A 27423-nucleotide genomic window follows, 5' to 3' on the forward strand; every position below is an offset into this window, starting at 1 on the left:
AACGCCTACGTTCACTTATACTTATGAATATTGAATATACATACTTAAACAGACAGTCTCTAAGTCTACGGAGACTGGAATAATTGGTTGTTCGTGCTAGCAAGCTCCAGCCGGAATTTCCTTTCAACTGACAGTGATACTTTTTTTCAGATCCAATTAATTCTCCTGTCGGGAAAACCAAACAGACTCGTGTTCCACTGAGACTCTCTCTCTCTCTCTCTCTCTCTCTCTCTCTCTCTCTCTCTCTCTCTCTCTCTCTCTGGATAGAGAAAGAGAGAGAGAGAGAGAGAGAGAGAGAGAGAGAGAGAGAGAGAGAGAGAGAGGATAATTTTAGCTGACTTTGTAGAATTTTCTGAGGGATTTCCTAACCCGACGAAGACCTGATGTGAATACAATTGAGACTTTATATTTTCTTTTCCTCTCACATTCTCTTATTCTTTTAATCATTTATATATATTGTAGTATTTAATTTCCAGGTCTTCTTTTGTCACGTGTTATAATTCATAAAACTTTCAATTCATGCTCCATGATTTGTGTACGTAATCCTTTTTGTATATTAATATCACTCTATTGAAAGATACATTATATATATATATATATATATATATATATATATATACATATATATATATATATATATATATATATATATTATATATAATGTTCCTAATTGAGCATTTATACCACTCTACTGAAAGGTACTAGATATAAAAAAAATGATCTTTATGGCAAAAGTCTAGCTTGAATAAAAGACTGGGGGATGTCGATGTAATGAATCAAACTTTTCCTCAGTGCTCTTGATTGGAAATTCAAAGCACAAATGGTTTATTCAGTCGAAAATTACCCGTTGAAATATTTATAAATATGAAAGTATTTGCCGATGTACACATGTAGGGCTTATATATACATTACTTGCATAAACATTTATATATATATATATAGATATATATATATATATATTATATATATATATATATATATATATATATACTATATTCAAATAAATTTCCATTTACTAAGGAATTTACTAAGATAGATAACAACAGAAGAAAGTGCAAAATAATGTTCACTTTTGCATTCTCTTCCATACTCGAGAACTCTTTAATTCAGCCTTTAAATACATTCAAGCACTACTTTATATTCGAATACTTTACGAATCGGTCATTATTTTTAAGCTGAAAGTAAATTACAGTTAATATTTTAGATATATGCATCTCAGGCAGTTAGCATGTTGTATCCTAAGTTTCAGAAACAGTCTCTCTGTGTATGGTAAATAATACCAGGCCGGTCAAAGAGCTATGAAAAAAAGACAAAAAATGAAGCCAAAGAAATCCATTTACGTTGTGTAACCAGTGTCTATGTAAGAGATATGAAGCAACTGCGGCCTTCAAGATGAGCTCTGGCTTAGCTTACTTGCGTAACTATAAATGTCAATGGCGAAGATCTATTCTAATCCGGGGCAGTATTAAATAGATGTGTATCGATAAGCGAATGAAATGACGATTCCGTTTTAGCTTCCATTGAATGATTCACAAGGCTTATGTCGTAAACAGATCTATGTTTGGGAATAATGCAACGTCTGTCAGAAGCAGGATATTTTGTTGTGTTTGAGTGTGTGAAATAGGTAATAAATGGCACGAAATCTTTTGAAGCTCCTCCAGTCTTGTGTGAATGATGGCAAGAACTTGGTTGATAAAGTTGTAATAACTCGGCTAAGAGGATTAGCCCCAATTAGCTACGAAAAATATCCCCTTTTATGCTGATCTGATTTTTTTTTTTTTTTACGAAATTGGTAAAGTTTTAATAACTCAATCAAGAGGATAGCGGTAACAAAATATCCCCTTTTATGCTGATCTGATTTTTTTTAACGAAATTGGTAAAGTTGTAATAACTCAGCTAAGAGGATTAGCGGCAATTATTTACAAAACATATCCCCTTTTATGATGATCTGATTTTTTTTTTTTTATGAAATTTTGGTTTATTAATGTATTACAAGTGTGAATACTGGTAAAGCAAATAAAAAAGTAGTATTGGGAGGTACGAAATATTAGTGAATTTTGATATATTAATCCGTTATAAGTGTGAATTTTGTTCGCGCATTTCAAATAGTCAGACGTTGATTTAAAAGCTCCCAGACCTAATTTATTCGAAATGTAAATAGAGAAAGTGTTGTGAGATAAGAGATAATATCATCGGACGTTTTCAGAAACGAAGAGGAAAGTCATAATTAGGAGATATATATTGTTTCTAATATTTGACTGTTTCAAGATGTTGTTTTTATTGAAAGGAAATTAATATTTCAGGTCACATTACTAGAATGACATTTTGTCAGGTCGGAGAGACTTTTGAAAGGTCAGAACGAGAGAGATGAAATAAGAAAGAAACAAGTAAAAATGCACGGATGTTTCTTCGGGGCAGCTGAGTTTCTGCACAGCATTTAATGAAATATGAAACTCTGAGCCACGGCCCATGAAATTCTCACTCACGGCGCATGAAACTCAGCCAAAGACCATGAAGCTCTCAGCCAAAGCCCACTGGTGGCCTGTGCTTTTGGCAGCTATGGCGGCGCCAGACGCATAATCGTGGCTAACTTTACCTTAAATGAAATCAAAATTACTGTAGCTAGAAGGCTGCAATTAGATATGTTTGAGGAATGGAGGGTAGATGATCAACATACCAATTTGCAGCCCTCTAGCCTCAGTAGGTTTTAAGATCTGAGGGTGGACAGAAGACTGCTGATCGACAAAGCCATCTCAATATTTTTCTTTCTTTTACAGAAAACTAAAACGCTATTTTAATCTTAACTATTAAAAAAAAAACCTTGAGATTATTAAGTCCCACTAAACTGAAATGTTATAAAGATAGAAAATAATTCGTTGTTATAAGAACGAGAGTGTCCTCGGGCGACATGTAATTGCCATGTGGTACGAATATCGTTAAAATGATATTTCTATTGTATTCAGAAGCCCACTTCATCCTCTACAAGCAGCGCCAATATTTGAGTTGCGAACCTCTCTCCTCTCTCTCTCTCTCTCTCTCTCTCTCTCTCTCTCTCTCTCTCATGTGCCTTGGCTTACCTAATTTGAAGTAAGATAGATTATACGAAATCGTTTGTCTTCCATATATACGAAGAGGCAACAAATGTTAAAACTTTTATAACGGGCAGAAAATGTTTCATTATGGCAACAGCAACGTAAATCTTCAACTCTATTTAATTCATTGGTGATTTTACTCGTTAGTTAATCTCTATTTAATTCGCGGTTTTCAAGAAGCCCATATCGTTGCCTTATCAAAATTTCATTGGAGGAGATTTGCATTTGAATTACGGTTTATGCATAATTAAGCTTGTCGCTGTCAACCAAAGTTTCTCTTTGCCACGCGCTGAATCTCATCACGTTGGAGAAACTCGGTGTATTTTACATGTCAGTCGCTTTTAGCTCTTTGGGGTCGAATTAATGAAGGCATTAATTAATAAGTGTGGCGGAGATTAAATTAAGCGTAATTACGTTTTAAGTATCGGAAATCTCAGTGCTTGACATTTTAGAGAGGCATTGTACCTGTTACTGAAATATCGCTTCGAGTGAGATATTACGGAAATAATTACCATAAAACAGAAAGTATTCACATATGTATTTAATAATATCTGGAAAGTGAAGGTACCAGATATCTGAAATGCTAAGAAAGCTTTAGAATAAGTTACATTTGATACAGCGTATTAAAAGTATAGACTTTTTTCAAATCCGTCCATTTTGTTTAATGAGAGAATTAGCGAACAGTGGAAGGGAGCAGCCATAGAATAAAATGAAAATTCATATATCGGATCATATGTGGAATGTTTAGTCCCTATCTATGAAATCTTTAGAATCAATTATATTTGTTTTTTTTCCAGTAGATCTATTTGTCATACATATAAGTAAGTAAATAAAACTCCCTTGACTCACAACTACGGTAGACGTTAAATAATTCGATTAATTAGCTTTCAATGACTTCTGAAGATGACTAACTTTCTTTCCTAAAACTTGACTTAGAAGTTAAAAAAAAGTGACCATCGTCTTTCATTAGTTTGTGCCATGCACAGGGCAATTTAATAACTTTTGTAACGATGTCTTCGTTAACTACCTTTATTTCCATATTATTTTAACAGAATCATTATAACTTGTCTGTAGCTGTATTTGGCCATCTTAACGATCTAAATAGTGTAATAAAATAAAGCTAGTATATATTGCATTATAACCGTCAGTTTTACACTTAGGATATACAGATATATTTAGGTCACTCGAGAACCCAGAGTATGTAGAGGTATTGTTCATTTATTTCTGGCACTACCAGTACAGTAGCAGATAAGAAAACATGTCTGACCTACAAGGTATCCATAAAGTCCCAGTATTATTACCAGTATTTATTGCAGACAATGGTACTGGGACTTTATGGATACCTGGTACAATGAGTCATAACAGTAGATACTCGCAACTGGTTGCATTATCTTATTACCAAAAGGTACGCCGTCCATTACCTAACGGGGACTCCTATTAATAAACTGTATTCTGGAAATGAAGGGAGGAGGCCATAGAATGAAGAGTAATTACCAGGACACATTTGGCTGTTTGTGTGATGGGTGAAATTACGTGCCCCTCTGAGGGCCAAAGACTTAAGTAGAATGAAAATAACTACACCTTTTTGGATGTGATTGCTGGTTGAGGGAGAACGTAGAATACTACGAGATATTGGGATTGGAGATTGGGAGGGGGGAGGGGGGGGGGGGGGGGGGGGGGGCGGGGGGGGGGGGGGGGGGGCTGGGTGCGGGTAATCGTTCTTATTCGCTGATTCTGGGAAACAAATAACTGAGAGTTTTTCAAGTTCAAATTCAGATTCACAACATTATTCCTTAAGGGTACCTTCTCCTCTAAGAAAATTAAAAAACGTGAAAAACAGATCTGTGTTTCACCTCCTTTTTATGGAAATACAAAGAAACAAATTTACTAAAATTAAACACGTACTTACGTATACACATCAGCATAAAAAAAAAACATTACCATTATATGCTATATAAACCCATTAGCATTGTATGCAATACTCGATATCAATCAGCTCCGTCGGAACATTCAAGTGCTGTAATTATCATAAATCAATTCCAACTTGAATGAAACTAATTGAAGTACATTATGTTGATAACACATCCATAACCGGAAGTTCAGTCACGTCTGCCATTGACAAGCGATTTCGCTGTGCATTGAATTCCAACTTCAAAGGGAATTTCAGTTTCAAAATAAATTCCAATTTCAAAGTGAATATCCGACGTGACGGGAATCTTGTTGACCTGGATAGGAGTTCCATGATATTCACGTTTTAATTGTAATCATATTTCCTTTTCTAATTGTATTGCTTTCCAAATCATCTTTCAAAGTATCCCAGGAAGAAAGATCCTCTATTTCTGTTGCTTTCCAAATAAGCTTTCAAAGTATCCCTGAAATAAAAGTCCATTGCTCTGATTAATCAACACGCCGAAATTTGATAGGGTTTACTGCTTTTTAATGAGTATAAACATGATTACAGGTATTGAATTTGGTAGTTATATCTTAATCAGTTCATTATTAATTATTGAACAAAATTCATCGTTCCAGCGGCGATGAAATCTAGAAAAGAAAGATGAAAGAATGTCATTTTTTCAGAGGTCAAAAAAATACTTCAGTACTTGAGAGTCAAAAGAGCTGTCGAATATGCAACAAATTTGAAGGATATTGCTTCAACCACGAATATCCTCATGAATAAGAGGATAGGATTCTTAATGAATAAGCCAGGGCATATATCTCCCACCGGAATTCAAATGATTCATAAAAGAATTTGTTGATACTAGTTGACAAAGATGGAGGGAGGCCCCTGCTTTTTAATATTACTACGAACAACAAGAACTTCATTAAATCGAAAATTCTAAAGGTGGTGCTCATCAAAAGTATTATTCTGTATCACTGTGAAAAAAACTATCATTATCAGATAGTAATATCTTGCATCTAATGGATTCAAATGCCATTTTTACACTTAGTATGAAATACTTCTTCATTAACAAATTAGTAAAAGTATAACTTTGCATCATCATACAGAAGTAAATACTTTACTGCCAGATAAATGGAAACTCTTCACCAGTCAGGAAAAGCCACAGGCTAACTTGTAAATAAGTATATACCTGTTTATATAAAAACTGATAAAACAGTAGTTATTTTCAGAAATGTATTACGACCGATAAAATCAAGAGGTCTTTTTAACCAGAAATGACATTACCACGTCAGAGCATTTTCTTTCTAAAGGCCAAAGTTCAGAACTAATGCCAAATTAACGGCAGTTGTCGTCGGATAAAAGTCGAGTTTACCTTCCGATGGGGGCGGGGGGGGTGGGGGGCCGGTCATGATTATATACACAGGGAAGGTTCTGGAAATCACTGGAGTAACTTCTAAAGAAAATTGCCACAATGGAGAAATTCTGTCAATGAACTGCATACCACAAGCACCTGGAAATCCCAGTTCTGAGTTATCATTTGCTTGTCATATTTCCCCATTTACATTTATATTTGTCCATCTATCTAGCTGCAACCCCTTTCACTCCTTGTACTGCACCTCCGTTTATATTCGACTTTTGCCATCTCAACCTCCACTATCTCCTAACAATTGTTTCAACACTATTTTGGGCGCTGAGTGACCTCATAGATTCCAGCGCTTGGCCTTTGGACTAAATTTTAAGCAATTGTTCTCGAGTTATATTTACTTAATAATTCGTATAGTACTATACGCTTCGTGCGTTGATTTAAAGCTTCATTTTCTTGCGTTTTGCGCATTTTGATGATAGTATTCGATGTGTAATGCTCATTTTCTTCTTTTTTTTTAATGCGTTTTCGATGCGTCAGATGATACATTGCTGTTGCCAAATTATATAATACATTTGTTATGTAAGGCATTAGTTACGTAATGCATTACTTACACTGCAGTGCGCTGTTCTAGCAATTTTAGACAATCCATTACACCATCCGCGATATATGGAGCCATTTTCCTCATTTCCACAAATATTATGTTATGTTCCATTCCGATACGCTTCCTGTTTCTGTGTAACTGCCGCATAAATTGCGGAGTTATTTATTAATGAGCGTTGCGTATTTATCGGGCGTAAGTAAGTTGGGTATTTCTGAGGCTCACAGTAACTAATGTAAACACTATTTCTATTCCAGTAAAATGCACTTTTCAGTTTATCTTTTTTTCTTAAATCTGAGAAAACAATATGGAACATCTTTCTTATGAGAAACTAATTTATATTCATATTGATAATAAAAGCATGTTGACTGAGAGATCAATTATATATTTCGTAAAATATACTGACGTTATCACATTACAGACTTTTTTTCATATACATGACAACATACTCATCGAAATAGAATAAGTCTCCACAGCCGATATCAGAGAAGTTTCTTACTCTGCCTCTGATTGGCCGAACCTCTTGTGGGTGGTGAGCAGAATGATTTTCCACCAATCACGATTAACTATAGTGATTTCGCATGCCAATATTTGCGGTCAGCTCAAAAATTTTAAAAGATTAGATTTTTCATAGCTTTCATTACTAATGTAGAGATGAAACTAAATGAGAAAGGCAAAGGCAGGGAGTGAATGAAGAATTGTTATGAAGAAAGAGAGCTCAGCTCAATCTCTTTTCATCAGATGGAGGGGAAGAAAGAGGAAGAAAAAAATTCCACAGTTTCGAAAGAGTCTGGGATTCCTGACAATGGCGGTTGAAAGAAGATATGCCATTTATTTATTAAAGATAATAAAGCTTCTTTTTATATGGTATCCTGATGATAAAAGCGATGAGCAGTACTGATAAATTCTTCATAACCGGAGAGAGAGAAAATTTTTTTTTTTTTTTTACATGGGGTTATCTAAATATATAACATTCATAGTCTAAGAAGGCCACTTGTAAGGAGAGAGAGAGAGAGAGAGAGAGAGAGAGAGAGAGAGAGAGAGAGAGCGTTCTGAGCTACCCAATCCAAAATTCCCCTTATGATTTATCGGTCTAGCAGAATGTTTGCCCAGCAAACATAACCTCAATGCTTCTATATATTTCTTTTTGGAAATATATTTGCCGAAATATATCTGAATTTTACTTAGATAAAATTACCGTGTAACTACAGACAGACAGACAAATAAGCAGACAGAATGCGGCATCAATTACCTGTCTGTTTGGACGCGGCTGTTTTATTTCCTCAAGTTATATTGACGGATACAATGCTTAGGGCATTAATAAATGAAATGAATATATATATATATATATATATATATATATATAGATATATATTATATATATATATAGCATATATAAACGGGAATAACTAGGAATGATGGAATTATAGGCTAAACGACCGGACCCTCTTTGTCATTATTATTTCTTGTTCATTATTTTTCGGCACTTGGCAAAGAAAAAAAATTATAGCTAGAAAAAAAACCATAATGATATGGATGAAAACCGTGATATATATATTATATATATATAATAGAGATATATAGATATTATATATGATATATGAGATAGTGATTGATATTTATATATATATATATATGTATTTATTAGATATATATCTATATATATATATATATTATGATTATTTTATTTTATATATATTATATATTGATTTATAGATAGCATATATATAGATAGAGATAGTATGATATATATAGATATATATATAGATATATATATATATTTAATATATATAGATATATATATATATATATATAGGTATTTTATATATATGTATTATATATATAATATATATATATATATATATTATATATATATATATATATATATATATATATATTATTATATATTATATATATATTATATATAAACACAAGGATTTTTATCCATATCATAAACAGATTCTAGCTATATTTTTTTTTCTCTGCCAACTGCCGAAAATAATGAACGAGAAATAATGACGACAACATGGTCCGGTTATTTTAGCCTAAAATTCCGCCATTCTTAGTTATTTCAGGTCAAATCTCTCACGTGTGTTCTATTTATACATTATTAGTTGAATTTGCAATTCAGATACATATAATCTCCATCTTGAATAATTCAAAAGTTTAGGCTTGTCGCAAATGATGATAATGTTTAAAAAAAGAAATATAGATTAATTATTTTCATTTTTCAAATTATTATTTCATAGGGTTATCTAGTTACAATTATAATAAAGAATTTAGAATAGGTAACACTGCAAAATGAAACTTGTGGTGTGCATTCCTCGAAATGTACCTTCATTAGGAATATTTAGAAATATCCATTGTAATGCTTCAAAAATCATTATGTTAAGAAGAACTTTTGAGATGCTGTCTTAAAAGTTAAAGTAGAAATAATTTTCAAGTTTTAACATACCCTTAGTGGCAGTGAGATTATGAAAGCTACATATCACAGATTATGAAAAAAAAGAAACACATGGAGAAGTTTATGGAAATATTATTTAAATACATACATACATACATTCATATATATATATTATATATATATATATATATATGTGTGTGTGTGTGTGTGTGTATATATATATATATATATATATATATATATATATATATATATATATATATATATATATATATATTATAACTTTATCACTTACACAATTGTTCTCTGCATCAAAACAATTACTAACAGGACCTCAATGACACTGGATGGCATCTAGCGGGGATATTTATACAAACAAAGAAACGTTACAAGTTTTCCTGGACGAACAGTCCTCATTGTCAAGTATCCACGGATACTTGACAATGGGGACTGTTAGTCCAAGAAAGCTTGTAATTTTTTTTTAATATATATCTTCGCTAGATACCATCTAGTTTCAATGAGGTCCTGTTAGTAAACAAGAATATATGCACACACACACACACACACACACACACACACACACACACACACACACACCACATATATATATATATATATATATATATATATATATATATATATATATATATATATATATATATATATAATCTAGATTCACAATATGCTTCTTCTCTCTCTTTAGGTGGGATGGTGTCAATAAGTTAGAATTCGTCTGCCTGTTCTCAGTAAACCCGTAAGGATAAGGTTATAGCCCTCTACCCTTTACTTAATCTCATCTGACGCCAGTTCCCATCCTCAACTGGGTCATCTGGCAGGTAGCCATAAGCCCAGGATCGAGCAGTATGAGAAGGTGCAAAGTATGATGAAAGAAAGAGAATATGAAAGGAGGTACAATAAAAGGAATGCAAGGGACCGAAGGGACGTTGCAAAGAAACTTCAATAATGCCTACAGTGCACCGCAACGGGGACAGTTTGGAGAGGATAGCAAAATGGCAAGTTTGTGAATAAAGTTTCCTTGTCCACATCCCCAGTGTTCTATAAGTGATCTGTAAGCCGTGGCATCTATTATGCAGTATCAATTCGCCAATTCCCACCAGAAGTGGGAACATTATTCACAAACCTGCCATTTTACCTGTCCTCTGTAAACTGTCCCCGTAGCGGTGCACTGTAGGCATTACTCAAGTTTCTTGGCAACGTCCCTTCGGCCCCTATTTTCAACACCTTTTTTCTCTTTTACTGTACCTCCTTTCATATTCTCTTTCTTCTATCATACTTTGTACCTTCTCATAGTGTAACTACAAGGTTTTCCTTCTGTTACACCTTTCAAACATTTTTAATGAAAATTTTGGCCTTAATTCTATATTCTATTCCATATTGTAGAAAACTGTATGATTTGAAAGCACTTCAGAGATACTTATAACACCTACCTTCACCATCATCAACTAGAGGATGTTAGTATTAGGTGCGATTTAAAATATATTACAACGTGAGATTTTCTCTAAGAATTTAAATTCACTGTCAGGAATGAACATCCTATGAACTTCAGCGCATCAATAAATTACAGTCTTTCAAACTGTATGTTCGGACAGAAGACGTATTATTATTAATAAAAAAAATAAAAAAAAAAGAAAAAAAGGATTTTTTTTTTTGTGTCTTTTAGGGGCCGGGCCATTCGGTTTATAACGCTTACGTTCACGTACACATATGAATATTGAATATATAGTTAAACAGAACACCCGCCCCTAAGTCTACGGAGACTGGAATAATTGGTTGTTCGTGCTTGCAAGCTCCAGCCTGAATTTCCTTTCAACTGACAGTGATACTTTTTTTTCAGATCCAATTAATTCCCCTGTCGGGAAAACCAAACAGGCTCGTGTTCCACTGAGACTCCAGAGAGAGAGAGAGAGAGAGCGAGAGAGAGAGAGAGAGAGAGAGAGAGAGAGAGAGAGAGGATAATTTTAGATGACTTTGCAAAATTTTCTAAGGGATTTCCTTACCCGACGCAGACCTGATGTGAATGCAATGGAGACTTTATATTTTCTTTTCCCCTCACATTCTTAATCAATTCATACTCCATGATTTGCGTTTGTAATCCCATTTGTATATTTATATCTCTCTAGTGAAAGATACCATTATATATATATATATATAGATAATATATATATATATATATATATATATATATATATATATATATATATAAATAAAATGTTCCTACTTGAGCATTTATATCACTCTACTGAAAGGTACTAGATATAAAAAAAATTATCTTAATGGCAAAAGTTTAGCTTGAATAAAAGACTGGGATGTCGATGTAATGATCAAACTTTTTCCCCAGTGCTCTTGATTGGAAATCAAAGCACAAATGGTTTATTCAGTCGAAAACAATTACTGTTGAAATATTTATAAATATGAAAGTATTTGTCGATTTACACATGTATGTTTATATATACATTATTCGCATATATATTTATAATATATATATCTATATAGATCAATATATATATACTATATATATATATATATATATATATATATATATATAATATAAATATATATATTTCCTCTATTCAAAAATAAATTTCCATTTATGGAGGAATTTACTAAGATAGATAACAACAGCAATAAGTGCAAAATAATGTTCACTTTTGCATTCTCTTCCATACTCGAGAACTCTTTAATTCAGCCTTTAAATGTATTCAAGCACTACTTATATTCGATACTTTACGAATCGGTCATTATTTTTTAAGCTGAAAGTAAATTACAGTTAATAATTTAGATATATGCATCTCAGCAGTTAGCATGTTGTATCCTAAGTTTCAGAAACAGTCTCTCTGTGTATGGTAAATAATACCAGGCCGGTCAAAGAACTATGAAAAAAAGACAAAAAAATAAGCCAAAGAAATCCATTTACGTTGTGTAACCAGTGTCTATGTAAGAGATATGAAGCAACTGCGGCCTTCAAGATGAGCTCTGGCTTAGCTTACTTGCGTAACTATAAATGTCAATGACGAAGGTCTATTCTAATCCGGGGCAGTATTAAATAGATGTATCTCGATAAGCGAATGAAATGAAGATTCCGTTTTAGCTTCCATTGAATGATTCACAAGGCTTATGTCGTAAACAGGTCTATGTTTGGGAATCATGCAACGTCTGTCAGAAGCAGGATATTCTGTTGTGTTTGAGTGTGTGAAATAGGTAATAAATGGCACGAAATCTTTTGAAGCTCCTCCAGTCTTGTGTGAATGATGGCAAGAACTTGGTTGATAAAGTTGTAATAACTCGGCTAAGAGGATTAGCCCCAATTAGCTACGAATATACTCCTCTTATGCTGATCTGATTTTTTTTTTTACGAAATTGGTAAAGTTTTAATAACTCAATCAAGAGGATAGCGGCAACAAAATATCCCCTTTTATGCTGATCTGATTTTTTAAAAAAACGAAATTGGTAAAGTTTGTAATAATTCAGTTAAGAGGATTAGCGTCAATTATTTACAAAATTTATCCCATTTTTTGCTGATCTGATTTTTTTCTTACGAAATTGGTAAAGTTGTAATAATTCAGTTAAGAGGATTAGCGGCAATTATTTATAAAAAAAAATATCCGCTTTTATGCTGATCTGATTTTTTTTACGAAATTGGTTAAGTTGTAATAACTCAGGTAAGAGGATTAGCGGCAATTATTTACAAAACATATCCCCTTTTATGATGATCTGATTTTTTTTTTTTACGAAATTTTGGTTTATTAATGTATTACAAGTGTGAATACTGGTAAAGCAAATAAAAAAGTAGTATTGTGAGGTACGAAATATTAGTGAATTTTGATATATTAATCCGTTATAAGTGTGAATTTTGTTCGCGCATTTCAAATAGTCAGACGTTGATTTAAAAGCTCCCAGACCTAATTTATTCGAAATGTAAATAGAGAAAGTGTTGTGAGATAAGAGATAATATTATCTGACGTTTTCAGTAACCGAAGAGGAAAGTCATAATCAGGAGATATATATTGTTTCTAATATTTGACTGTTTCAAGAAATGGTTGTTTTTATTGAAAGGAAATTAATATTTCAGGTACATTTACTGGAATGACATTTTGTCAGGTCGTAGACTTTGAAAGGTCAGAACGACAGAGGTGAAATAAGAAAGAAACAAGTAAAAATGCATGGAGGTTTCTTCGGCACATCCGAGTTTCTGTATAGCATTTAATGAAATATGAAACTCTGAGCCCCGGCCCATGAAATTCTCACTCACGGCGCATGAAACTCAGCCAAAGCCCATGAAGCTCTCAGCCAAAGCCCACTGGTGGCCTGTGCTTTTGGCAGCTATGGCAGCGCCAGAAGCATGATCGTGGTTAACTTTACCTTAAATGAAATCAAAATTACTGTGGCTAGAAGGCTGCAATTTGGTATGTTTGATGATTGGAGGGTGGATGATCAACGTACCAATTTGCAGCCCTCTAGCCTCAGTAGCTTTTAAGATCTGAGGGCGAACAGAAGACTGCTGATCGACAAAGCCATCTCAATATTTTTTCTTTGTTTTACGGAACACTAAAAACGCCTATTTTAATCTCAACTATTTAAAAAAAAAACTTGACATTATTAAGTCCCACTAAACTGAAATTTATAAAGTAAGAAAATAATTCAAAATAATTCGTTTGTTATAAGACCGAGAGTGTCCTCGGGCGACATGTAATTGCCATGTGGTACAAATATCGTTAAAATGATATTTCTATAGTATTCAGAAGCCAACTATTCATCCTCCACAAGAGGCGCCAATATTTGAGTTGCGAACCTCTCTCTCTCTCTCTCTCTCTCTCTCTCTCTCTCTCTCTCATGTGCCTTAGCGTGCCTAATTTTGAAAGTAGATAGATTATCATTATATGAGATTGTTTGTCTTACATATATACGAGATGCACCAAATGTTAAAACTTTTATAACGGGCAGAGAATGTTTCATTATGGCAACAACAACGTAAATCTTCAACTCTATTTAATTCATTTGTGTTTAAGTCGTTAGTTAATCTTTATTTAATTCGCGGTTTTCCAAGAAGACCATATCGTTGCCTTATCAAAACTTCCTTGGAGGAGATTTGCATTTGAATTACGGTTTATGCATAATTAAGCTTGTCTGTGTCAACAAAGTTTCTCTTTCCCACGGGCTGAATCTCATCACGTTGGAGAAACTCGGTGCATTTTACATGTCAGTCGCTTTTAGCTCTTGGGGTCGAATTAATGAAGGTATTGATAAGTGTGGCGGAGATTAAATTAAACATAATTACGTTTTAAGTATCGGAAATCTCAATGCTTACTGAAATATCGCTTCGAGTGAGATATTACGGAAATAATTACCATAAAACAGAAAGTATTCATATATGTATTTAATAATATCTGGAAAGTGAAGGTACCAGATATATGAAATGTTAAGAAAGCTTTAGAATAAGTTACATTAGATGCGGCATATTAAAAGTATAGACTTTTTTCAAATCAGTCCATTTTGTTTTATGAGAGAATTAGCGAAGAGTGGAGGGGAGCAGCCATAAAATAAAATGAAAATTCATATATCGGATCATATGTGGAATGTTTAGTCCCTATCTATGAAATCTTTAGAATCAGTTATATATATATTTTTTTCCAGTAGATCTATTTATCATACAGATAAGTAAGTAAATAAAACTCCCTTGACTCACAACTACGGTAGACGTTAAATAATTCGATTAATTTAGCTTTCATTGACTTCTGAAGATAACTAACTTTCTTTCCTAAAACTTGACTTAGAAGTTAAGAAAAAGTGACCATTGTCTTTCATTAGTTTGTGCCAAGCACAGGGCAATTTAATAACTTTTGTAACGATGTCTTTGTTAACTACCTTAATTTCCATATTATTTTAACAGAATCATTATAACTTGTCTGTAGCTGTATTTGGCCATCTTAACGATCTAAATAGTATAATAAAATAAAGCTAGAATATATTGCATTATAACCGTTAATTTTACACTTAGGATGTACTGATATATTTCGGTATTGTTCATATATTTCTGGCACTACCAGTACAGTAGCAGATAAGAAAAACATGTCTGACCTACAGGGTGTCCATAAAGTCCCAGTACTATTACCAGTATTTATTGCAGAGAATGGTACTAGGACTTTATGGACACCTTGTACAATGAGTAATAACAGTCGATGCCCGCAACTGGTTGCATTATCCTTATTACCAAAAGGTACGCCGTCCATTACCTAATGGGGACTCCTATTAATAAACTATATTCTGGAAATGAAGGGAGGAGGCCATAGAATGAAGAGTAATTACCAGGACACATTTGGCTGTTTGTGTGATGGTTGAAATTACGTGCCCTTTAAGGGCCAAAGACTTAAGTAGAATGAAAAATAACTCCACCTTTTGGGATGAGATTGATGGTTGAGGGAGAACGTATAATACTCCGAGAGATTGAGATTGGATTGGGATTGGAGATTGTGAGGTGTTGGGGGGGGGGGTGGGGGGGGGGGGGGGGGGGGGGGGGGGGGGGGGGGTCATTCTTATTCGCTGATTCTGGAAAACAAAGAACTGAGAGTTTTCAAGTTCAAATTCAGATTCAAAACATTATTCCTTAAGGGTATCTTCTCTTCTAAGAAAATTAAAACCGTGAAACACAGATCTTTGATTGACCTCCTTTTTATTGGAAATACAAAGGAACAAATTTACAAAAATTATACACGTACTTACGTATACACATCAGCATAAAAAAACCATTACCATTGTATGCTATATAAACCCATTAGCATTGTATGCAATATTCAATATCAATCAGCTCCGTCGGACATTCAAGTGCCGTAATTATCATAAATCAATTCCAACTTGAATGAAACTAATTGAAGTACATTATGTTGATAACACATCCATAACCGGAAGTTCAGTCACGTCTGCCATTGACAAGCGATTTCGCTGTGCATTGAATTCCAACTTCAAAGTGAATTTCAGTTTCAAAATAAATTCGAATTTCAAAGTGAATTTCGGACGTGACGGGAATCTTGTTGACCTGGATAGGAATTCCATGATATTCACGTGTTTAATTGTAATCATATTTCCTTTTCTAATTGTATTGTTTCCCAATAATCTTTCAAAGTATCCCCGGAAAAAAAATCTCTATTTCTGTTGCTTTCCAAACAAGCTTTCAAAGTATCCCTGGAATAAAAGTCCATTGCTAGGATTAATCAACACGCCGAAATTCATGATAGGGTTTACTGCTTTTTAATGTAATGAGTATAAACATGATTACAGGTATTGGAATAAAATTACATTTTTCTGATTAATCAAACAAGTCGAAATTCATGATAGGGTTTACTGCTTTTTAATGATATAAGTATGATTACAGGTATTGAATTTGGTAGTTATATCTTAATAAGTTCATTATTAATTATTGAACAAAATTAATCGTTCCAGCTGCGATGAAATCTAGAAAAGAAAGATGAAAGAATGTCATTTTTTCAGAGGTCAAAAAAATACTTCAGTACTTGAAAGTCAAAAGAGCTGTCGAATATGCAACAAATTTGGAGGATATTGCTTCAACCACGAATATCCTAATGAATAAGAGGATAGGATTCTTAATGAATAAGCCAGGGCATATATCTCCCACCGGAATTCAAATGATTCATAAAAGAATTTGTTGAAACTAGTTCACAAAGATGGAGGAGCCCCTGCTTTTTGAATAATATAACTCACAACAACAAGAACTTCATTAAATCGAAAATTCTAAAGGTGGTAATCATTAAAAACTTTTATTCACTGTGAAAAAACTGTCATTATCAGATAATAATATCTTGCATCTTATGGATTCAAATGCCATTTTTACACTTAGTATGAAATACTTCTTCATTAACAAATTAGTAAAAGTATAACTTTGCATCATCATACAGAAATAAATAGTTTACTGTCAGATAAATGGAAATTCTTCACCAGTCAGGTAAAGCCACCGGCTAACTTGTAAATAAGTATGTACCTGTTTATATCAAAAATGATAAAAGAGGTAGTTATTTTTAGAAATGTATTACAACCGATAAAAATCAAGAGGTCTTTTTAACCAGAAATTACATTACCACGTCAGGGCATTTTCTTTCTAAAGTAACGGCAGCTGTCGTCGAATAAAAGTCGATTTGTTAACCTTCCGAATGAGGGCCGGGAAGGGGGGGGGGGGGGTCATGATTTTATACACAGGGAGGGTTCTGGAAAGCACTGGAGTAACTTCTAAAGAAAGTTCCCACAATGGAGAAATTCTGTCAATGAACTGCATACCTCAAGCACCTGGAAATCCCAGTTCGGAGTTATCATTTGCTTATCATATTTTCCCATGTACATTTATATTTGTCCATCTGGTTAGCTGCTGCCCCTTTCACTCCTTGTACTGCACCTCCGTTTATATTCGACTTCTGCCATCTCAACCTCCACTATCTCCTAGCAATTGTTTCAACACTATTTTGGGCGCTGAGTGACCTCATAGATTCCAGCGCTTGGCCTTTGGACTAAATTTTAAGCAATTGTTCTCGAGTTATATTTAGTTAATAATTCTTGTAGTACTATACGCTTCGTGCGTTGAATTAAAGCTTCATTTTCTTGTGTTTTGCGCATTTTGATGATAGTATTCGATGTGTAATGCTCATTTTCTTCTTTTTTTAATGCGTTTTCGATGCGTCAGATGATACATTGCTGTTGCCAAGTTATGGGAATGCATTTGTTATGTAAGGCATTAGTTACGTAATGCATTACTTACACTGCAGTGCGCTGTTCTAACAATTTTAGAGAATCGCAATTGTAGACAATCCATTACGCCACCCGCGATATATAGAGCCATTTTCCTCATTTCCACAAATATTATGTTCCATTCCGATACACTTCCTGTTTCTGTGTAACTGCCGCATAAATTACGGAGTTATTTATTAATGCTTATTTATCGGGCGTAAGTAAGTTGGGTATTTTTGAAGCTCACAGTAACTTATGTAAACACTATTTCTATTTCAGTAAAATGCACTTTTCAGTTTTTGTTTTATTCTTAAATCTGAGAAAACAATATGGAACATCTTTCTTATGAGAAACTAATTTATATTCATATTGATAATAAAAGCATGTTGACTGAGAGATCAATTATATATTTCGTAGAATACACTGACGTCATCACATTACAGACTTTTTTTCATATACTACATGACAACATATTCATCGAAATAGAATAAAAACAAACTTCTTTTTTTGTATTGACGGTAAATCTCCACAGCCGACATCAGAGAAGTTTCTTACTCTGCCTCTGATTGGCCGAACGTCTTGTGGGTGGTGAGCAGAATGAGTTTCCACCAATCACGATTAACTATAGTGATATCGCATGCCGATATTTGCGGTCAGCTCAAAAAATTTAAAAGATTAGACTTTTCATAGCTTTCATTACTAATGTAGAAATGAAACTAAATGAGAAAGGGAAAGGAAGGGAGTGAATGAAGAATTGTTATGAAGAAAGAGAGCTCAGCTCAATCTCTTTTCATCAGATGGAGTGGAACAAAGAGGAAGAAAAAATTCCACAGTTTCGAAAAATTCTGGGATTCCTGACAATAGCTGTCGAAAGAATAAAACTTCTTTTTCTTTGGTATCCTGATGATAAACGCGATGAACAGTACTGATAATTCTTCATAACCGGAGAGAGACGAGAGAGGAGAGAGAGAGAGAGAGAGAGAGAACAATTTTTTTTTTTTACAGTGGTTTTCTAAATATCTAAATATATAACATTCATAGTCTAAGAAGGCCACTTGTAAGGAGGGAGAGAGAGAGAGAGAGAGAGAGAGAGAGAGAGAGAGAGAGAGAGAGAGAGAGAGAGCGTTTCTGAGCTACCCAACCCAATCCAAAATTCCCCTTATGATTTATGGGTCTGGCAGCATGTTTGCCCAGCAAACATAACCTCAATGCTTCTTTTTATCTTTTTCTTTTTGAAATATATTGGCCGAAATATATCTGAATTTTACTTTGCAAAAAAAATACCTTGTAACTACAGACAGACAGGTAAGCAGACATAATGCGGCATCAATTACCTGTCTGTTTGGACGCTGCTGTTTTATTTCCTCAAGTTATATTGACGGTACAATGCTTAGGGCATTAATAAATGAACAAATGTTATATATATTATATATATATATATATATATATATATATATATATATATATATATATATATAATATAATGGTTTTTATCCACTATATCTGATTTCTAGCTAAAATTTTTCTTTGCCTACTGCAAGAAATAATGAACGAGAAATAATGATGACTAAGAGGGTCCGATCATTTTAGCCTATAATTCCAACCATTCCTTGTTATTGCTGGTCAAATCTCTCACGTGTTCTATGGTATATTATTAGTTGAATTTGCAATTCTGATACATATAATCCTCCATCTTGAATAATTCAAACGTATAGGCTTGTCACAGATGATAATGTTATGTAAAAAGAAGAAAATATAGATTAATTATTTTAATTTTTGCAGATTATCATTTCATATGGTTATCTAGGTACAATTATGATAAATAATTTAGGAATAGGTAACACTGTAAAATGAAACTTGCACTGTGCATTCCTAGAAATGTACCTTCATTAGGAAGATTAGAAATAGCCATTGCAATGCTTCAAAAATCATTATGTTATGAAGAAACTTTTGAGATGGCTGTCTTCATAAGATAAAGTTAAAGAAGAAATTATTTTTCAAGTTTTAACATACTCTTAGTGCAGTAGATATAAGGAAAGCTACATATTTACAGATTATAAAAAGAACAAATGGAGAAAAGTTATGGAAATTGTTATTTAAATACATACATTACATACATATATATATATATATATATACATATATATATATATATATATATATATATATATATATTGTCAAAAGGGTAAAAAATTAAAAGAGATAATCCAGGATTATCGGATATCAAACAGTCACAACCCAAAACAGATTTGACCCTAACCGAAATTACAAAGTATCTTTACAGTCCAAACATGTAAAAACTGATATTAATTAATTTTGTTGCTTGATTATATCTACAACTTTTTTCATTATGAAAGCATCAAGTTTAAATAAACCAAGACTTAAATTTAGAACATTTCTATTATTTGACTTGATGAACAAGATTCAATTATAGTCCTTTTAACTGTGACATTACATGGGATTAAGGCTCTTGCTTGAATCCAGTTAATAGGATGGTCTAAATCTCTCATATGTACGAATAATACATTCGATATTTTCCCAGTTCTCACTGAATATTGATGCTGTTTGAGACGTTTTGAAAGAGATTTACCGGTCTGTCCGTAATAGACTTTATCACACTTTTTGCAAGGAATTTCATATATGCAGCCTGGAAGATCTTTAGGAGAATTTTTGATTACTAAACTCTTGACATTAATATTAATGAAAACAACATTTATGTTATAAAGCTTTGAAATTTTAGGAATATCTAAAAAACTGGCCAAATACTGAAAATATTTTCTGTATTTGGCCAGTTCACGAAAATCTCCAGGAATTCCTAAATAATCTCAATAATTTAGTCCCTTTTATAAAATTTACTGTATAGGAAGAAAGAAATTGTAATTTGAATTTTCTTGATGTAACTGTCCATAGAATTGATAGAAATTTTACCTTTTCAGTCTTTCGAAAATCAACTAACATTGCCTCTTTTGTTCATTACTACTCCAATCACCATCAAATGTTAAATTCTCTGTTTTTTTCTGGGATGTTCCTAAGGGCTTTACATGTATGGGAGCCGCAGTTTGTTGACGCTGAAATTGAAAACTATTTTATAATATTGCATTGAACTTAAATACCCTAGGACTTTTTTGTAGATGTCATGGAAGAGCTAGAAAAATTTTTTTATTCAACTAATGACAAACTTGAATTTAGTAGGCATAACATTCTAAAATTACCGTTTGATGAAAGGTGTTTAGATATTCCTAGAATTTCAAAGCTTTTTAACATAAATGTTGTTTTCAGTAATATTAATGTCAAGAGTTTAGTAATCAAAAATTCTCCTAAAGATCTTCCAGGCTGCATTATATGAAACAAATTCCTCGCAAAAAGCGTGATAAAGTCTATTACGGACAGAACGGCCAATCTCTTTTTTTCTCAACGTCTCAAACAGCATCAATATTCTGTGAGAACTGGTTTATTAAACTTGATGCTTTTCATAATGAAAAAAGTAGATAAATATAAGCAATAAAATAATATATTCAGTTTTTACATATTTTGACTGTAAAAGATACTTTGTAATTTCGGTTAGGGTCAAATCTGGTTTAGGTTTGTGACCGTGTGATATCCGATAATCTGATTATCTCTTTTGATTTTTACCCTTTGACAATTAACCATCTGGTATTCTTGACCTTGTTGTGTACCTGAGACCTTTCTCTCCAATTGTATTTATTAGCTCCTGACAATGTATTAGTAAAGACGAAAGCGCTTGGATATATATATAAATATATATATATATAATATATATATATATATATATATATATATATATATATATATATATATATATCTAATAAAAGGAGCCCATAAAAATAAAAAACACAAAATATAGAGAAAAAAGTACTATATTTCAGAGGGGACTGCTGTCTCCCTCTTCAGGTAGAGAATGAGAAAAGTTTACAGAAAAGGTGGTATTCTTTATACCAAGAGGTCCATCCACAAACAAGCCAATTTAAGTCACCCGCTGATAAATCTTCCTTTAATCTTCTTAAGGGTTGTTGAATGAAGAGGTTGTCGATCGTGTCCGAAAATCCATGCTCCTTTTGAGATGTTCATTACCTGCCTCTCATTTTATTAAGGCCGTTCCATCATTGACTCTTGTACCGGCAGTTGCTGCTATAAAATACACGTGACAAATTCCAGTTTATTCTATGGGTTATGTTCAATTTATATGGTGAAAATAGCAGAGTTCGTTGTCCATACCGCTAACTGACCGTTTGTGTTGTATTTAATCTCTGGGGAAGGAATTTACCTGTAAATCCGATGTAAGATTGGTCACAGTCCTGCATGGGATTTCGTTACCCACAGAGTCCTTTGGAGATGCCTTTTGTTTGGACGTTAATCAGGGATTTGGCTAAGGTGTTTGGGTAAGTAAAATACAAAAGGGTTCGATTTTCCCGAAGGGATTGTTATTTCTCTTAATCGTGTCCAGGTGGGGAATTATTATTTATTGTGGGGTGTACCTCTGGTCTTGTCTTTAGGGGGGTCGGTAGAAAATTACGTTAGCTTTTGTGAATTGCTTTCTCAATTATTATGGTCAGGATCAGGCCCTTTTAGAAAGACGAAAGTTGCTTGCGAATTAGTTCAATTCTTTTTCCAGGAATTCTGGGGAACAAATTCCGTAAGGCTCTTTAAGAACAAGTTACTAGCTACACCTATCTTGATAGTACTGTCGTGATAGCTAAAGTAGTTGAAATGTATGAAAGTTGGAGAACGTTGGTTTTTCTGTATATGGTAAATTTGTATTCTGGCGTATCTCGATTATTAAAAACATCAAGAAAAGGAATTTGTTGTCTGTTTTCCCATCAACTTTAAATTTGATGCTGGGCACTAATTGTTTAATTCGAGAGGAATTCTTTATAAAATGCCCCACCTATTATCCCAAAATGTTAGGATAATCATCCACGTATCTCATCCACAGCATGTTTTTGGGTTTTATTGCATTTATTACTGTAGTTTCAAAGTATTCCATGTACAGATTGGCTAGAACAGGACTTAAAGGACTACCATACTACACCCCGAATTTTTGCTTGTAGAATGATCCCCGAATGAAAATACGTTATTAGATGCACTAATTCAACTAGCTTTTTTATTTATTTTTGTCAAGCGCCATGGGAAATGATCTGAATAGGGGGGATAATTTTACCCTTAAAAACTGAAGAACGTCCTGTACTGGGTACTTTAGTGAAAACAGGGGGAATCTACGTCAAGGGCTTAAAAGTTTATGTTGTGAAGTGGTATAGTGCTTCTCTGAATTTTGTGACAAAAATCTTCCGAATGTTAATGTGACTGGAGGGGAAAAGTGCCTAAAAAAGGGGAAGGAGGCCAGCTAACCATTTAGAAATTTTGAATTGAAAGCACACCGGCCACATGAAACGATGGGTCTGAATGGAAAAGATTGTCTTTGTGAGTTTTGGAAGGCCATAAAATAGGGCAATTTTAGGATTAATTACTTTAAAAATTTCTCTAATATTCAATACTCTTTTGTCTTGCCAATAATCTACTTTCCGAAAAAATTCTGTGGGAACGTTTTGGAGGGATTTTTCGTCAGTTTTTCGTATGTGTTTGTGTCGCTAAGGAGCTGGTTGATTTTGTCAAGTAAGAAGTCTTTGTCCATTATACGATTTTGCCGTCTTTTGTCGGATCTACTTATTATAACCATCCTAACTTTTTTTTAGCGAGTGGATGGCTATCATGAAATCTGCGGGGAGCAGGATATTTCTATGTAAGTCAGTTAAAAGCATTTAGTAAACACTCCTTTTAAACATATCTCTCACGGTTGTAGTTTTTTTGTCAGATATGATTATCAAAGCCACTATGAAGTCTAGGTTGTTTTTTGCGGTCTGGCACAAGGGCAAAGGTAAGCCTAAATTTAAAAACTAAATGTGATTTACAGTAAGGGGGGTGTTGGATAAGTTTAAAACTTTGTCTTGTTGCTCAAGATTATTCCATGCACTATTGTCTGTTAGGTTATTTAACTTGCGTAGAAGTCTGTTTGCTCATTCATCTACCGAAGAGGGAGGGACAGCAGTCTCTGAAATATAGTACTTTTTCTCTATTTGGTGTTTTTATGGGCTCCTTTTTATTAGAATATATATATATATATATATATATATATATATATATATATATATATTATATATATATATACACACACATTATATATCATATATATATATATATATATATAATATATACATACACATATACATACACATATAAATATATATATATATATATATATATATATATATATATATATATATATATATATATATATATAATATATATATATATATAAATAATCTCAAATGCATAGTGTTACTTCAACCGAATATTGCCGCCTATAACTATTATAAAAAAACAAAAGAAAACGTAATCCCAGTCGCATTTTGTTACTGGGGTACAGGGGTTTTCAGTTTCAACACATCCGTATGAATTGATATGAAAAAATTCCTAGGAAAAAATTCGATCCTTTACCAAACTCAAAACTGAAAGGTAATAGTGGTAGCGGAAAGGAAAAAGTAAACCCAGTATTCAATTGCGTTCGATGGCGAAGTGGCACAAAGTTAAAAGGGGCCAAAAAGTTATGGGCTGAACTTGAACTTCGTTAACTGACAACTGAACAAGAAGCCTTCCGGAAATTTGGAAACCATTCGCTCTGATTGTAGATTATTACTAGTGGAAAGGGTTTTTTTCGGATTACGATACTCCCATTATATATAAATATATATATAATAAAAACTTTATCACTTACACAAAAATTTTCTGTGCATCAATACAATTACTAACAGGACCTCATGGACACTGGATGGCATCTAGCGGGGATATTTTATTCAAAGAAAGTTACAAGTTTTCCTGGACGAAAACAGTCCTCATTGTCAAGTATTCCACGGATACTTGACAATGGGGGACGGGTGTTAGTCCAAGAAAGCTTGTAATTTTTGTTAACATATATTTTCGCTAGATACCATCTAGTTTCAATGAGGTCCTGTTAGTAAAGAAGAATATATATAGATATATATATATATATATATATAGATATATATATATAATATATATATATATATATATATATTAAGATATATGATATATATATATATATATATAAATATATATATATATATATATATAAATCTAGATTCACACATGCTTCTTCTCTCTCTTTAGATGGGATGGTGTCAATAAGCTAGAAAATTCGTCTGCCTGTTCTCAGTAAAAACCCGTAAGTGGAGAAGGTTATAGCCCTCTCTTCTTACCTTAATCTCACCTGACGCCAGTTTCCCATCCTCAACGGTCAGCTGGGTAGTAGCCATAAGCCCAGGATCGAGCAGTATGAGAAGGTGCAAAGTATGATGGAAAAAGAAAGAATATGAAAGGAGGTACAATAAAATGGGAATGCTAGGGACCGTTGTGGGGACGTTGCAAAGAAAAAACTTCAATAATGTCTACAGTGAACCGCAACGGGGACAGTTTGCAGAGGATCATAAAATGGCAAGTTTTTGTGAAATAAGTTTCCTTGTCCACATCCCCCAGTGTTCTATAACTGATCTGTAAGCCGTGGGCATCTATTATGCAGTATCAATTCGCCAACTCCCCACCAGAAGTGGGGAACATTATTCACAAACCTGCCATTTTACCTGTCCTCTGTAAAACTGTCCTCGTAGCGGGTGCACTGTAGGCATTACTTAAAGTTTCTTGGCAACGTCCCTTCGGCCCCTATTTTCAAACACTTTTATTCCTTTGTATTTCTTTACTTCTCCTTTCATATTTCTTTTCTTCTATCATACTTTGCACCTTTTCATAATGTTAACTACAAGGTTTTCCTTCTGTTACACCTGTCAAACATTTTTACCGTAAATTTCCGGTGCAGCGCTGAATGACCCTCCCATAGTTCCCAATGCTTGGCATTTGCAACTAATTCTATATTCTATTCCATATTCTAGAAACTGTATAATTTAAAGTCACTTTAGTATTACTTATAACACTTAGCGTAATCAACTAGAAGAGTTACTATAGATGCGATTTAAGGTATATTGCAACATGAGATTTTCGATCAGAATTAAATTCACTGTCAGGAATGAACATTCTATGAACTTTAGCGCATCAATAAAACACAGTACCTTTCAAACTGCATGTTCGGACAGAAGACGTATTCTACGATTTAAAAAAAAGGTGGGGGCTTTAGGGCCCCCAGTTATAAAAACGCCCCTACGTTCACTTATCCATATGAATATTGAATATATAGTTAAAAACAGACAGCCTCTAAGTCTACGAGACTGGAATAATGGTTGTTCGTGCTGGCAAGCTCCAGCCTTAATTTCCTTTCACTGACAGTGATACTTTTTTTTCAGATCCAATTAAATTCCCCTGTCGGAGAAACCAAAACAGGCTCGTGTTCCACTGAGACTCCAGAGAGAGAGAGAGAGAGAGAGAGAGAGAGAGAGAGAGAGAGAGAGAGAGGAGAGAGGATAACTTTTAGCTGACTTTGCAGAAAATTTTCTGAGGATTTTCCTTACCCGACGAAGACCTGATGTGAATGCAATTGAGACTTAAATATTTTTCTTTTCCCTTTTCACATTTCATTATTTATTTTTAATTATTTATATTATTGTAGTAATTAAATTTCCAGGTCTGCTTTTGTCACGTGTTATAATTCATATAACTTTCAATTCATGCTCCATGTTTTGCGTTTGTAATCTAGTGAAAGATACCATATATATATATATATATATATATATATTATATATATATATATATATATATATATATATATATATAGATATAATGTGCCTACTTGAGCATTTATATTCTCTACTGAAAGGTACTAGATATAAAAAAAATTATCTAAATGGTAAAAGTCTACCTTGAATAAAAGACTGGAATGGCGATGTAACTGATTCAAACTTCGGAGCCCCCCCCATGCTGACAATTTATCTAAGTGCAAGACGTGAGTTCTTTGTTGAAAGAAACAACACACCATCCACACACGCCAATACCCACTTCCACATCATCCGCATTCTAACAGCGGAAACGAAGTAATTAAACTTTTTTTCCCTCGTAGCACTCTACTCTGGCTTTTAAGCCTTCGGGGTTTTCGGTTTTGGAGAAGAAAAAAATACAGAGAATGATAATAAAAAAAATCATCAAAGTAGCTTATCGTCTCGACGGGTTTTTCTCTTCCTTTCTTTCCGTTTCATCTTCACTGGCACAGTCACCCGAAGTTTCTCGAGGGACAAAAACACTTGTCAAAAATAAATGAATAAATAAAAAGATTAAAAA

The sequence above is a fragment of the Macrobrachium nipponense genome, chromosome 6 (genome assembly GCF_015104395.2).
Source record: "Macrobrachium nipponense isolate FS-2020 chromosome 6, ASM1510439v2, whole genome shotgun sequence".
Classification (NCBI taxonomy): Eukaryota; Metazoa; Arthropoda; class Malacostraca; order Decapoda; family Palaemonidae; genus Macrobrachium; species Macrobrachium nipponense.